The sequence below is a fragment of the Lepeophtheirus salmonis genome, chromosome 5, assembly GCF_016086655.4.
Source record: "Lepeophtheirus salmonis chromosome 5, UVic_Lsal_1.4, whole genome shotgun sequence".
Classification (NCBI taxonomy): Eukaryota; Metazoa; Arthropoda; class Copepoda; order Siphonostomatoida; family Caligidae; genus Lepeophtheirus; species Lepeophtheirus salmonis.
The window spans coordinates 149,643-165,578 of NC_052135.2; the positions used below are offsets into that span (position 1 = coordinate 149,643).

Below are 15,936 nucleotides of genomic sequence, written 5' to 3' on the forward strand. Positions count from 1 at the left end.
CTGATCTTACTTATTTTGATTACTTACATAAAGTAATGATAATCAACATACAAAAAATTTTTTTGTGCATTTTTTGAAATCCCCTCCACTTCCTCGATTCAAACGAATACCAAACAGAAAGAAATAGACGGATCTGGTTGAAAGTTGGTGTGTGTTCTTCCAAGAGATGATACTAACTAAATATAACCTCAATAGGCGCAAGTAGTGCCATCTCTCGCACTTTGCACGCACTTTTAAAAAACCCTCGTTGTATTACAATTGCTCCATCTGACCTAGGAATCGTCTTTGAAGTCCATATACATAAAGTTTATTTATTTCTACAGGTACCACCGGGGTGTGAACCTACGCACATTGAAAAATATGATTAAAGATCATAGATTGAGGGTATATAATACTATTAATAACTATATTCAAGAATAAGTTGTTAATTCTGTCTGGTCCAACGGAAAAGAGCAACCAATTTCTAAAATTATACTACGAGCTTAAATATCAATTTAATAATCTTTAATAACATATTTATTAAAATTTTGCTAGTTATAATTTGTTTCTTAAACGCTAACTCACCATCATTTCCTACGAGTAAACACTCGTAATGTATAAAAAATATATTATTGAAGGCAATATCATTATTCTTAGTAATGCTTGGTAACATACATTACAATACTTTTTTTTCTATCGATGAAAAAATAGTAAATTACCGATGGTAATTAGTGTTGGATTTGGATTATTTGATAATTGAAATTTTTCCTTTTGTTCATCTTTGACAAAAGATAATTCATATTTTAATAATCTTTTTGCAAGAGTTTGAATTAAATTGGAGAATATTCCTATGTCACAAAGAAAAAAAAAACTTCTCCTTCTGAGGTATTGCTTATTGTGGGGAAAAGAACACATTATTCTATGCACTTAATTATTATATAATTGGTAAACACTAGGAATTTGACTTACGATTGATTTTGATCAAATCATGAGTCAACGATTCAATAACTTGGAATTCAATATCATAGTAACATGAAGGAATTCAATGATTATATTAATACAAACTTTATGGCAACTAATAAAACGTAGAAATGATAGGTATCATAAAAATAACTCTGTTTAGTTTTGTTGAGCACAGTTTGTCTTTACAAACATAAACAAAGTCAATTCATTATATTTCCAACAATTGTAAAATGTTTTGGTATTTAGAATTAGTATGAGCCTGTTTGTTCCATGGATGCATGAGGGGGGGGGGGGGTGGAGTGCCACATTTGGACACAAAAATGCTGGTGGTGTATAGTCTATGTCCATGTCTGTCAAATAGTTTAAAAATACAAATAAATTGTCTATTTAAATCGAATGTAAAAGTACCTAATTTATTCGAGAACAATAATTAAAAAATTCCAAAAAACCGAATATATTTATCTTTAAAACCCAGAATAGAAGCAAAGCCCAAATTAAAAATTTTGCATGATGGCCTCCTGGTTTTGATAAAAAAAAGTTTATGTACCTCAAAATTACTCCTCAATGGGTATTGTGTACGGCAATACTCCCACAGTTACGCCTGCTTAGAAGACAACCGAAACAAATTTGCACTCATACGTGCATCACTTTAAAAGTGAAAATGTCAAAATACAAATTGCTAAATCCGGTAAATCAAATTGTCAGTAAGAGTAAAAAATCAGCAAATTGATATGTTGCTAAACCAAATTTATGATTAATATTTTTTTAAATTTTTTTAGATTGATATTTCTTCTTTTTTTTTTTAAAGTTACAAGTAAAAAGTTTATTTTCTTACAATATATTATAATAATATTATGTAAATTAAGCCCAGTTCAATCCAATGTCACTAAAATAACTTACTACTAACTTGTCACAAATTTAGACCAAAATGAAGATCTTTTAACGACAACAACATCTTTTCTTGTGCCTCTTTGTACAAATTGAAGTATTTGTTACCACCAAATAAAATTACTTTACCTTCAAATGATTTTTTTTGTACCTTGGTACAACTTTATTTCCACTTATTATTTTATAAAACATTACTTTAACTTTTAGACATATTATATATAATATTCTTCAATATTATCGTAAATCCTTCGACAATGGTATTCTTCTGCATCTAAATGTATATAAAAAATCTTCTACTTTTGCAGTTATGCAATTTATTTCCACTTGATATGTGCCGGTATAAAAAAAAAATATATTTATGCACAAGACTCAACTTAAAATTGAAAAAAACCCCAAAAAAACAACACTCAATCACTTGGTCCATTACATTAATTATATGCGTTCACTCGAATAGAAAATGTTGGGATGTCTCCAGTGATTGTTTACTAAAGAAACATGTTCTTTCTTCTGATGTTCTACCTAAGTTAGTAACCACTCTGTACTTCATCCAAAATAATGAATTATAAATAATCTATTAATCCCTCTGATTATATCCCTGACTGAGGCTTTAAACTCAACCGTGTCTATCTTCATCTTTATTTGATTTCGTTTTGATTTGCCCACTGAAAATATTCTCAGCCTATTGTTTCCTATCATTTTAATTATCCCTAGGGCCAATTTAAATTCTCTTACAAACAACTCTCTTTAAAATTATTTATTTTTCCAAAATCTTATTTGCCGTAAATTAACCTTTTACGCTATAATCACTTTAAACGAGTCGTTTTGATATACTTAAATTCCAATATGTCCAAAAGGTGTAAATAGTTAGTTTTCCTTTAACAAATAAAATAAACGTCTTTTGTTATAAATATTACACAATTTTTCACTATTCAAAAATATTGAAAGAAAAAATTGATTTCGAGAAAAAGTTTTTAATCCTTTCGAAAGATTGCGTATTCATTAAAATTTAGATTTGGCCTAGAATAATTATTTCAAAAGAAAAAAGAATCATTCAAAAGTTTTTAGAGAATTCTCCTTTAAATTGTGTTTCTCTGTTTCTCTTTCCATTTTTTAAAATTTTAGAAAATCGCAGAGCACAACATAACACGGATATAGCTTTTTATTTGTCAAAAAACAACTAACTATGCAAAATTGTTGATATTGTAAATATACTTTATGACATTTGTACCAACATAATATAATTAAATCAATTTAAATTTAAGAATAATTCAATTAAAAATATCAAGGAACGTCTTTCTAAGTACCTAATACATTAATTTTGAAATCCACGATTTGAGCATTTTAATTTTTTTTTTGGCTCAATAGTTTTTAATTTGCTTTGTGAACAATATTAAAAATCTCATGGATCCCCTTTGTCGTGCAAACCAGGGACTCTAAGTAGGTCATCACGAAGTGTCAATGAAGTGGGTTTGAAAAAGTGCTTAGAAAAGTTATGTATTTCATATGTTGAGCCAGGCTCAGTTATCAAATCATCCGCATCAGGTGTTACTCGGGAACTGTCTCATGTGAATATAGGCAATTCCACATATTTGGATTATTTGATCGGTTGTACGAAATGTTCAAAACAATATGTCGGCCAAACCAAGAGAAGATTAAAAGATCGGATAAGTGATCACATGAGATATGTCAATAAATGTTTGGAAGCCAGAGGAGAACACCTCAATTTGAGAGGACACAAGAAATCTGATATGAAAGTACAGGAGCTAGAAAAAGTCCACACTATAAGATCCGATGCTGATATGATACAGATGATTTTGGTTCAGAAATCAATTTCAGTCAAAAACACCCACAGGAATGAACAAACATTGAAATTGACGTTCGTTAAATTTACTGTAAAACAGTATTGTTCAAAAAAATAACTTTTTTCGTAATATAATTATGAATTTATGTTAGATTAGGATCCTGACTCGGAAAATATTCTGATATTTTATTATTAACGTACTTTCATTTTTAATATTTTGTTATATTATTATTTCTGAAGAAGTCCCAAGGGAGACAAAATCGATTAAATGTTTTAATGTTACAGATACTTAAAAAAAAAGTAAGAACAATTAATCATTTAAATTCAATAAAACAACAAGTTTCTTAATTTCAAAACCGACAGCAAGAAATTGAATTTCATAAAAGCTAAAAAAAAATTTGATTTGCAACAATTTGAAAAAACTAAGATAATTTTATTTCTATTAAGAGACAAGGAATCTAATTACAAACTTGAAAAAACACTCAGTAAAGCACAAATATCCACCCAAAATATTTTTCATAAAAATTACCATTCATTTCTGTTGTATGTTATTAATCAAATTTGTGCAAAATTGAACATTTGTTGACCTTTTTTGTGAGCTTCACCTTATGCTGTATAAGAAATGAAATGATTAAACTTACAAAATGACATTATTTTAAGTTATGTATTTCAATTTATCACAAAGTTATGGTCAGTATAAGTTTTTAAACTTTTAATATTGACCCTCAAAATGTAATTGCCTCTAACTGTTAACACATTTAATCTTCACAAAGTTCTATCAAAGTTGGTCTGTAACCCATCTAACTGAGGTGAAAAGATAACTTTGTTGATGGAGGTAAAAATCCGAAAATGAAAGCAAGCATGATTCTAGAGTGTCTTATAAGGTTAAAGATCATAAAATGTTCAATAAAAAGTCATAAAAAAAATCATTATTTTCTACACTTCCTTTTTTTGAGAAAATTGTATCGGGTTTTTATTGTTTTTCGAGGGTCCTTAGAAAAGTCCATGGAAAGTCCAAGAGATGGCACTACTAACGCGTATCGAGATTATGTTTTGTTAGGGGCATCTCTTGGAAAAACACACACCAATTTTCAGATAAATTGGTCTATTTCTTTCTGTTCGGCATTCGTTCGAATCAGAAAATTGATTTATTTCCAAGAAATAGACGAAAAAGAATTTCTTTTGTTGATTAAACGTCTCAGGCCACTAAAAATAAGTTTGATAAGCATTATGCAGACTCTGTACCTTTGATTAAAACCGTTTATAAGGGGTTTACAAAATTTCGGAATGTCCGTATGTGTTCCGGTCAACTCCTGGATTCAAACGATTGCCAACCCGAAAAAAAGAGACCGATCTAGCTGAAAGTTGGTTGTGTTCTTCCAAGAGATGTTACTAACTATTCATGACCTTAATACCCGCCAGTAGACCCATCTCTTAGACTTTGCACGGACTTTCCAACGACCCTCGTAATGTAAGTTTTTTATCATTGAGAATACTTTAGAATTGGGTCATTTTTTATCTTCCTCTTTAAGATAATATGTGGGAAGGCTCAAGCCCTTAAGTCCAAAAAATGCGGAATTATTTACTATTGTTATATTCAAATAAAATTATCTAATACCTTGATGTGATACATAATACCCCTTTTATCTACAAATTTTGTACAGCTGGGAGAGTCATTATACTACTTCATTTTGGTTGACTAACAATCAAGGAAGAAAAGGGAAGGAGTTACATAGACCATTGTTCGTAGCATGTTAGTATGTATGTATATTATTATTTTTACTAACTGACCTCGAAGATAATCATTATTATTTAACCAATCTTCAATGTCATGAACTCATCTGAGCAAACGATAATTATGTTTTTTTGCTTCTAAATATGTAGTTAGTGTCATTAATAAAAATCATTGTATATTGAATGCAAAGGCAGTATTAAGGGGCATACGGGAAATTACCCACGGGATCATTCTTCATTGAAGGCCAGAAAGATTGAGAATAAATTGTTTATAAAAAGGCCATAAAAATTATAATAAAATTTAGAATTTGAAATATGATTTCTTAAATAAATCTATTAAAAAACCATTCATGACGTCATTTGAAAAAAAAGATAAAAGAATGTTTTCTTTAACAAAAGGCCATGCCAATCTTCTGTTTCCTTAAAAAATAGCCACACATTATATATATCTTTAAAAAATAAAGGTTCGAAATATAATTTAAAAAAAAAAAAAGTTTGATTTGAAGCCCGACAACAAAAAATAAGCTAGAATGCATTTTCACAAATTTCAGTCTAGATTACATTTGTATTCTTCGACAAGTTATGGTAAATTTCTTTGAACAAACTATTTTTATTAACACTTTGGCTTTATCACAAATTGTACTTAAATTTACCGAAATTGATCGTAAAAGGATGAGAAACTGACAGATTTGATTTAAAGGCCATATCTTATATCAAATTAGATGTTCATCGAACTATATTTAAAATTCTTAGTTATCATGGGACGATTAAAAAAAAAAAAAAAAAAAAAAATCTTAAAACAGAGGATTTTTTGAGAAAACAGAGAAAAAAAAGTCAAGGATTTATTTTCTAAAAGAGAAAATCATTCGATCATATTTTGCAGCTGAAGAATGTTTTTAGGGAAAATATTTCAAAAATTCAGAGTTGCTCATAAAAAATAAAAAATTTTGAAATTTTTTTTATACATCTATAGCTATTCCCAAAAAAATTCAAAACCCCAGAGCTGTTTACAAAATATTTATTTTTTTGAAAATAAATTTCAAAAAACTAGAGGTATTCACAAAAAAAAAAAAATTTTTTTTTTTTTGTAAAAAAATTCAAAAATCCATAGCTGTTCAGAAAAAACTAAAATTTTATGGAACAAAATTTCCAAAATTAAGTTTTAAATATAAATTTTTAAAGGAATTAAATTTTAAATATAAACTTTTAAAGGAATTAAATTTTAAATATAAACTTTTAAAGGAATTAAATTTTAAATATAAACTTTTAAAGGAATTAAATTTTAAATATAAACTTTTAAAGGAATTAAAGGAATTAAATTTTAAATATAAACTTTTAAAGGAATTAAAAATATTTTTAAATATAAACTTTTAAAGGAATTAAATATTCAATGTTTCGGAGAAAAATTTCAAAAGCCCAAAGCTATTCACAGACATATTTAAAAATTTAATTAAATTTTAAAAGAACATCCCCCGCAGACGCCCCAGCCCACTTTCAAGCATGGAGACGGAACATTCTATTTTAGAGGTGTTTCTCTAATATGGAAAAAACAGGACTTCAACTTATCCAAAGGAGATGGAAAGGCCTGTTTACCAGGAAGTCTTGGCCAAAAGCCTCATTTTTCAGGGCATAACACTGAAAATGGGCAATGACAACAAAAGATTGGCTCAAGAATAAGAAAAGTAAGTACCCTAGCCAGTCCCTGAAGCTAAATCCCTGAGGAAATCTTTATCAGTGGGCAAGCCTACAAAATTGGCATTGAATAAAATACTTATTTTCTCCACTGTAGGTATGGAATATATGAATAAAAAAATTAATTATTATTACTATAACTATTTGGAACAAGCTTTCTTATGGAACGTCAATGGAAAATTTGAAAGATTTTATTTATAATTATTTCGTTTACGTTAAAATTCTAAACTAAAACGAACTATTATAAACTATGAATAAAAATAGGTAAATTTATATTGTAAAACCTCTTTGTATACCAATTTTATTGTTGTTTTTGTCCATTTGATGTAAATATAATCAAATCCCCTTATGACACTCTTGAAAATTCAACACATTTGACTTTGTGAAAATACTGATTTTGGTAAATATCAAGCAATTTGTTCTAATGTTTGACCCTGTGATTCATTTATTATCATTCCCATTGCTAACTTGCACTGTTCCTTCTTCAACCATAATGAAAATACATAAATAGACTAACCTCCTCTTCTTCATTCATTTAACTAATTCCCTTTTTTAATACGTATTTAATTTACATTTTCCCTTTTTCTGTTGTACAATATTTCGTTTTTTCCATTTTAATTTTTTTTCCCCTGCATTTTTGCATCGACAATCCATACCTTAAATAAACTTTGAGATACGGGGAATCAATCTCATTTTTTGAAAAAAAATCTACTTATTGGCGAAAAAACAAACTTCCCCTCCAGAGTCCAGGAATCTGATTTGATCAGAATAAAACATAGCCTTACGTACGTAACTTAAGATTCTGAACAACTATTATATTATGCCTAAAGTCTATATCTGACTCTGTTTTTTAATTTTTTATACTTGTTTTTCCATGCGGAAGGAACGGAAATCAGACACACACATAAAGGTGTATAATGTTGTTATTATGTTGATTCACAACTTATTCTGTTAATTTAAAAAAACAAAAAATATCATGGAAATGTAATCAATAAAATGATTGCAATCTTAACTTAAAAGGTATTCCATTTTTTTTACTTTTCTCAAAAAAGAAAAAAAAAAGAAGGTGGATTTATAACTTATCTATTAAAAGAGTTATAAATAGGTATGTTGATTGATCATGCTAACGTAGGTATGTATGGTCCTAAGTCCACGGAAGTTTAAAAACCTTTTTTATTTGATATTTCTATGTATCTAATAGTTTTTAATCATATTACCACATAACAAAAAATGTGGCATTATATTATATTAAAATATGTAAGATAGAATAGCCTGATTATTCCAAGTATATCGATTACATATTTAGTATTACATTACATACTTTTTATTAGTGATGAGACTCGGTTTAGAACCGATTTTTTTTCCGGTTTGGATAAAGGGATTTTTTATAGATCGATTTGGAATGATTTGTAGGTCGAAATAGCGGTCTCAGACCGTGGACCGATTTTTTTCGGTCTCACTTAGTGTACCATTTTTTTCGGTCCCTCTATGTTTGTCAACAAAAGTCTGCTCAACCACACTGAAGGTTCAAAAATAGGTGCAACAAAACTTGGTGGGATTCTGGAAAAGGACAATGTGGCTTTCTTCCTCATTTGAGCTTTTGTCTCTCGACTATGGGGTGTGAGGCAAAGTAGAGAGAAAGGATTGTGGTGCACCCTAAAAATCCTTGTGTCAGATATCAAAAGTACAATCAAGAAGGAGTGTGGAAATACAAGGGTCATTTGAAAAGTCCGGGTAAAGTCCGAGAGTTGGCACTAATGGCGTGTATTGAGGTTATGTATAGTTACTAGTATCTTTTGGAAGAACACACGCCAAGTTTCAGCCAGATCGGTTTATATCACAACTATTCACTAAAAAATTTAATTATTTTTTCAAAAACTCATGACTTTGCTTGAAATTTTTCCACAAAATTCACACCAACTCACAAAAAATCATTTTTTTTTGTAAAAAAACATTCCCAAATTCAAAGAAATTAAAAAAAAAAAAAAAATCCCCAGTTGTTCACAAAAAATAATTTTTTGGAAAACAATTTCAGAAATTAAATTTCGAATATAACTATATTTTTTTAAAACCAAATTCAAATTTTAAATTTTTCGGTAAAAAATTTCAAAAATAAATAGTTATTCTCAGAAAATTAATTTTTTTGAAAAAAAAAATTGAAAATTAAATTTTCTAGTAAAAAAGCAAACATGCCTTAATTTGGAAGGAGGGGCATTTTTTTTTATAACTTAGAAAAGAAATAAATAGTTAAATATCAGCAATATATAATAAAAAATAAGAATCGGAAATGCAAATTAAACATTATTTTCCTGATCACGATTCCAGAATGAACATCAAATTATCCGACTCCCAATTCCAATTAATCATCCCAACACTAATATATAGTTCTCTCTAATGTTTATCATATTATATAGCAATATGATTCTGCTGGTATGTGAAAATAAATGAAATCTTGCACGTGTTAAGGGATTCTCATATTCTATACAACTCTATAATTTATAAAGTTGTATAAATTTGAGTTGATATCTCGCAGCAGTTTTCACTGCTACATAATAAGGAGGATCACAGAAATTGGAATAAGTTTCTTCAAAGTTTTGAACTTACTGTGATTGAGTGCATGTCCCCAAAATAAGTTCACGGCATAAACGACTGATACAGTACATAAAATATATCTAATCGTTTCCCACAGAGTGCTTGCTGATGTATGAACAGAGTGCCCGATGTGTTAGTAAATCTTTCAAAAGAGTCCTAATGTTCCTTACCAGACTTTTCCTCTACCAACTGTAACACACCAAAGTTGATTCCACAGAAGACTGCAAAGGGTCTTGCGCTATCCAAAAGTCCAAATTGACACCACAAATGAACAGAAGAAGTTATGACGTATACCTTAAAAAGTACCTTGCTTTGCCTCCTATAAATAACACTAGTTTTTCTTAACCTTTCCTTATGGCTACTAAAACAATGAAAAGTGTGCACCGAGTGAGGTTAAGAAAACAGTCTGAAAATGGAAAAACAAGAACCATGCGTAGTTATGGAATACCCAAATGGAGATTGAGGAAATTACTATTGCTTAAATGTGCTGCATGTCTAACATTCAAAATTCAATACAATTTTGACACGTACTCTTTGAAGGTTAGTCTTAGCGTGGTTCTGTTAAGAATGTTACCATATATCTGTCAAACCAGGGACTCATTATTTTAAATTAATTAATTTTAAAGGTATGACTTGTTTTTAGGGTGTTACAAATCCACTAAGACGTTAAAAATGCATCTCTTCCTTATTATTCTGCTTATAGTATATTAAATTAACTTGGCCGCAAGAAATGAATGTGAATAATACATATATTAATAAATTTTAATGTTTCATTTAAATAAATAAAATAGCGTATAATTAGTGTTAAAACTCAGTCCAACACCAAAAATATTTTTTAAGTTTGGTATTAACACCAATCGGGACTAACCGTTTGATCCAGATTGCGATCAAAGACAGTAGAACGAAATTTAAATCGTTTTTATATAATTGTACATCGATTTTCTCAGTCTCAATATACATTTATATGGATTTTTTTAGGGTCTGAATCTACGGACTGATATGAATTATCTTTAACTTTATATGACGTTATTGTAGATCGATGTTACAACATGAAAACACACACGGTGTAATGAACAATTCATCTATAGAATCGGTCTAGACTGAATTTCAAAATTGGAACTATCCGGACCGAATGTTTTTAAAGAAGCGAATTAGTTCGGTCTACTAAAAATAACAATGGTCTCATACCGGTCTAAGATTTTAAAAAGGAAAACCAATACTACTTATAATATGATATCCTAATAAAACATGTCTACACGTTGTAGTGTGTAAAATATTACATTATAATATTTAAATTATTAAATGTAGGATTGGTAGAGACAGGAAATTAATTCAATTAATAAAAATAAGTAACATTAATTAATACATAGATTACGAAATAAAGTCACATCCTCAATACTAACATAAATACATACAGCGCGTACATTTCTTAGAATGACGTCATGAAAAACACTTCAATTATAATATCTATGTAACTTCCTTATAACACACAAGATGTTGCTCTTTAATGGATTATAATCGTTTATACTAGTGTTGAGACTTAGTCCAAGATTTTTTTTTTTTTCGGTTTGGTCATTTTTCCTAGACAGTTTTTTTGGTCAAGGCCGTGAACCGATTTTTTTCGATCTCACTTTGTGGACTAATTTTTTTTTCAATCTCACTTTATGGACCAATTTTTTGGTCTCATAAATTATGAGAAACCAAGTTATTATTTTATTATAGAAAATACACGTTTATTGCATGAAAATGACATAAAATATTTTATTCAAAGTATTGCCCATCGCTAGCTCCCAAGGGCATGAACATGTAATACCTTTAATGAAGTGAATACGTGCTTTGAGGCGTTAAATAGTATCATATAGATAGGTAGATATTGTGCCGTTGAGACTATAAATAACGCCATATTAAGTAAAAAGTAGGAAATTCTTTTTAAAATTATATATAAATTTATTAATGAATGTATAATTGAAAAAAAAGAAATGGGAATTTAGGCTTAACTTTGTCGAAGAAGTCCCTCATTGGTAGAACTAAGAATGCATTTTATAGGTATTTGTTTGTTGAAAAAATATTCAAATTACAAAAGTAAAATTATTCTTTGGTTCTCTTTTATTTGCATCAACATAAATACAATCTTGAACAAAAATCGAGAAAAGGAGAAAATTTAAACCTGTTATTTTATTTTAAATATACACAATGTCCAATATTTTGTAGTCAAATTTGAGTCAATTATAAGCTTTGTACTCCAAGAGACTTACAGGGTAAGGACTCAAAAAATTCAAGGCCATCAGTTCTATAAATCTGACAACTTTGTTCTTCGCGCCATTTCAAAAAGTTAACAAAAAGCTACAATTTGATGTTCGTTTTGTTTTTGTGTAATCAAAAATGTCGTCGGAGCAACAACCAAAGCGGTAGAGGGTGTTCCATTCCTCCGCGCACAAGTCGATCTCCGACAAGGAGATCTTCATAGTGGACGCTGGTCTGAATAGGAGCAATGATCGCTTCTTGGCTGAATCAAGAGCTCTGAGGGAAACTTCAGGTCCAAACATCCAGCTTAGATCATGGTCCTCGGCGTCACGGTGTCCGATAACTGTAAGATGCCTACTTCTTCAAGGCCATCGAGAAAGAATACGGACGTCTACTAAAAGGTCCTCAGGTACCATATCGTGTCATGATTGATGAGTACGTTCCCCAGAGACAACTATGTATTTACTCAAGACAGCGCCCCTGCACAAACGTCCACGAATGTGCAGCATTTCTGTAGGGAGAATATGGCAGCCATTTAGCCGGCAGACTTCTTAATTTCGTCCTCACTTGATGTGAACCCCTTGGACTTTGCTGTTGGGAGAGTCTTGGAGGGCAAGACAAACAAGACGGAATGTCGATGCCCTGAAGGCCGTGATCACAACTTGTCCTCAGATAGTATGGAGACCAGCTGAGCTTCTGTTTGTCCCCTTGTTGAAGCCATTACTCAGAATGGAGGGGAACATATGGAATAAAAAGTGTAAAAAATGGTTGAATTACCAACTTTTGCTTCAAAAGTTTCCCATAAAAATTGCACAAAATACAAATTATAGGAAATGAAAACGGCTTTTAAAATTTTATAATTTTTGAGTCCTCACCTTTATATTGGCTCCAATATGGCCTTTCAAATCAAATCTATCAATTTCTACTTTTTTTTATTGCGATTATCCATTTTAGGCACTTTAAGTGCAATTTGCAGTACCTCCAAAGGGTTAATCCCAATAGTTTGGTAATTAAATAATAATTCGTCGGAGAATATAAATGTGTTGAAGGGCCACATTTGTACTTTGAGCATATACTTTTACAAATGATGCAACTATTAAGCACTCTTCATTTTACAGAAACGACCACAACAAAGGATGAAACATACAATTATCATGATCTTAATTTTTGTTCATAACATGTACGTACGTAAATTAAAATCCTAGTACCATTGCAAGTTAAAATATTGAGAAGTGTGTAAAGACATTTTCAATTAAAGTCTCAAATCTGTATAGAGTCTGTGTAATAAATTATATCAAAATGTATAATTTGAATTTAATTATAGATTTAGAGTTTCGTAAATGAAGCTTTGAGATTCGATTAAAAACAAATCATAAATTATATCTAAGTATCTACTCAATTAATTGATTTTCTTACCAAATCTAAAGTGATAAAACAGGTTAAATATATAAAAGAATATCGTATTTCATACGATTCTAAGAAAATGGTCCACAATGAATAATGACCCTTGAAACATTGCCCATCGAAAATAACTCTCAGGAAAATTGCTATCTTTAGAAAATTGCCTGCATTGTTCCAAAAGGATTGAGACTGTCCCAATAAGACAAGAAATTACATTGAAAAGTTTAAAAAAATGACTAAATCATGTCTCATAGTCTCTTCCTGCTCGGATAATGTCATAGCAATGGTTCACCAACTACATGAAAAGCTTTTCCTCGTTCAAAAAACGTCATGACTCGCTGAACACTTGGTCCTTGGGGTCCATCTAGACATCCCTCTGTTCGCTCCTGTTCCAGAAGAACCAGAACTCGTCCCGTCCAAGAACTTAATCTGGTCTCTACAGCACTTCACTCGCTCATCCTTGATGGCCTGAGAGAGAGAAATTGGGGTACCCACACGATGATGAGGTTTTTGAAGCGGAGATCATCAGTTAGGATTATAAAAATCGCTGTGGCTGGTTGGGAAAGCTCTGTTAGGTTCTCTCGAACGCTCAATCGGGGTTTGTTCTTTAAGAGGTCCTTGACTTGGGCGATGTTGTTGGGTGTCCTTGTCTACCGGGGACGTCCTGATGAGAAACGTTTCTCGAACTTAAAAGGTCCATCCTAGATCTCACAAGCCCACCGGAAGATGGTTGCACGACTAGGGCAGGCATCAGGGTAAACGATAGTGAGGTCGGTGGGGATCTCAGGGACTGGTTGTAGTAAATCAAAAAGTAAGAGCGAAAATTGTGAGTCTCCATGTTCATAGACGAATGGAGAAAGTTGTGCAAATATGGTATGTAGACATTAGCTATTTAGTCTCTGAATAACTAAGGAATGTTTTTTCCCACAAAAAAAATTCATGAGAAAATCGATGCAGATGGAATTTTGTGGCTAACTCTTTTCCTTTCCCTTTATACGAACCTGTCTCAATAATTTCGGTACTATCTAATACAATATATATAGTAATTTATCTACCAATCTGTCCCATCTACAGATGAGACTGACCTATTTCAGGATCCGTTGGTAGTTTTTTCATCTGCAGAAAAGCCCTTGATCATAGAGAGCGTGCGACGAAACTTGATATTTAAAAATAATACCTATTGGGAAACTAGGAGGGGTCCTTGATTTTTGATATGCCTTGAGACCTCAAGTGTAAACTACACGACCAAGTGACCTGAAGTATAGACGATTTTACAGGGGTTATTTGAGTAGCAGCGGGGATTTTTAATATGCCTCGAGGTCCCACGGATATCCTACATAAATCTCGTGTGTCTGAGGTACAATTCGTGAAACTAAGAGGGCTATTTTATTTTCAACCATCTGCAAAATGGCAAACTATCAACGTATCCTTAGATGGGCATAACTAAAGATACTATAAGGGAAAGAGGAGTCATGTAAATCAATCAAGAATATTTTTTCTTATCTCTAATTCTGATTTGTCTAAAATTTAGTATATGCGCTTTGAACTTCTTTTGCTCAATTCATTGTTATCACATTTTTTGACTAAGATTAATCGAATGAAATTTAATAGAAGTCAATATTTTGGACAAGGTAATGTAGTTTTCTTTAGATTTAACCATAAACCTAAACTATTTATTCAAACAATAGTTCATAGTATCTTAAACATTATTATGCTATGAAAAGTTGTCAAAGTTATTTTAAAACAAAAATACATAATCCTAATCATCTACGAAGGGAATTAATATTCAATATTTTTTTATCAAGGCTACGTGAATACTGAACATAATTCATATATATATAGTTTTTATTTCAAGCGTCTTGTCTCCTTTATACTTTTTAGACATGTCATGTCGTTACCTTTATTGTATCACGCAACTATTCCTCCAAAAGAAACAGAAAATAGGCCCGAAATACTCTGTTAGGTAGCCAAATCAGTCAATCATACCAACTGCTATTTATTTGTTATATACTCGTAGACTATTACAGTTATTCCACATTTAATAATAAAAAAAATAATATCATAAAAATCTACTCAGTATTTAATTCGATACTGTATTAAAATATTGCTCAGTAATATTTTATTAAAAGAGTAGTTATTATAGTATTTCTATGAAGAAATAGCCAAAATGTATTCATGGAAATAATAAAATGGCCAATATATATTATATCAACGACGAGGGATCAACAACAATTTGTATTCCTGTTCTTTTGGAAGCGGAGCAAACGTATAGAATAACTTATTACATAGTGTATTGATGAAATAAAATAAATTATGAAATAGCCAGGGCGTATCAAGAGAGAAGACAGAATCCACAGCTGATAACAAAATACATAGAGTATTTTTGTGTTAGCGAAGTAATACCGTGACGTATGACCAATATGTAGATGAATCACTATAAATGTAGTATAATTGTTGACAATTTTCTAAACAATTATCTATTCGACAAATGGTTTCCGACCACCATATTTGATCTTCATCATTTAGCATTTAAAGTAATATGGATATCTATATTAATAATTGTATTTCTCGTAATTTGAGAACGTCCTGAATTAAAATTAATCAAATGCAATGATTTACGGACAATCTTTTTAGAAAATAAA

At 30.4% G+C, this 15,936-nt stretch overlaps 1 long non-coding RNA gene across 1 annotated transcript; it reads right to left on the reverse strand.

The window, feature by feature from the left end:
• Window positions 1-11,737: 11,737 nt before the first annotated feature.
• LOC139905536 (uncharacterized) lies at window positions 11,738-13,233 on the reverse strand. Its single transcript, XR_011780401.1, has 2 exons — window positions 13,082-13,233; window positions 11,738-12,998 (listed from the first exon to the last, which is right to left on the reverse strand). It is a non-coding gene; the product is annotated as an uncharacterized lncRNA (long non-coding RNA).
• Window positions 13,234-15,936: the final 2,703 nt, after the last annotated feature.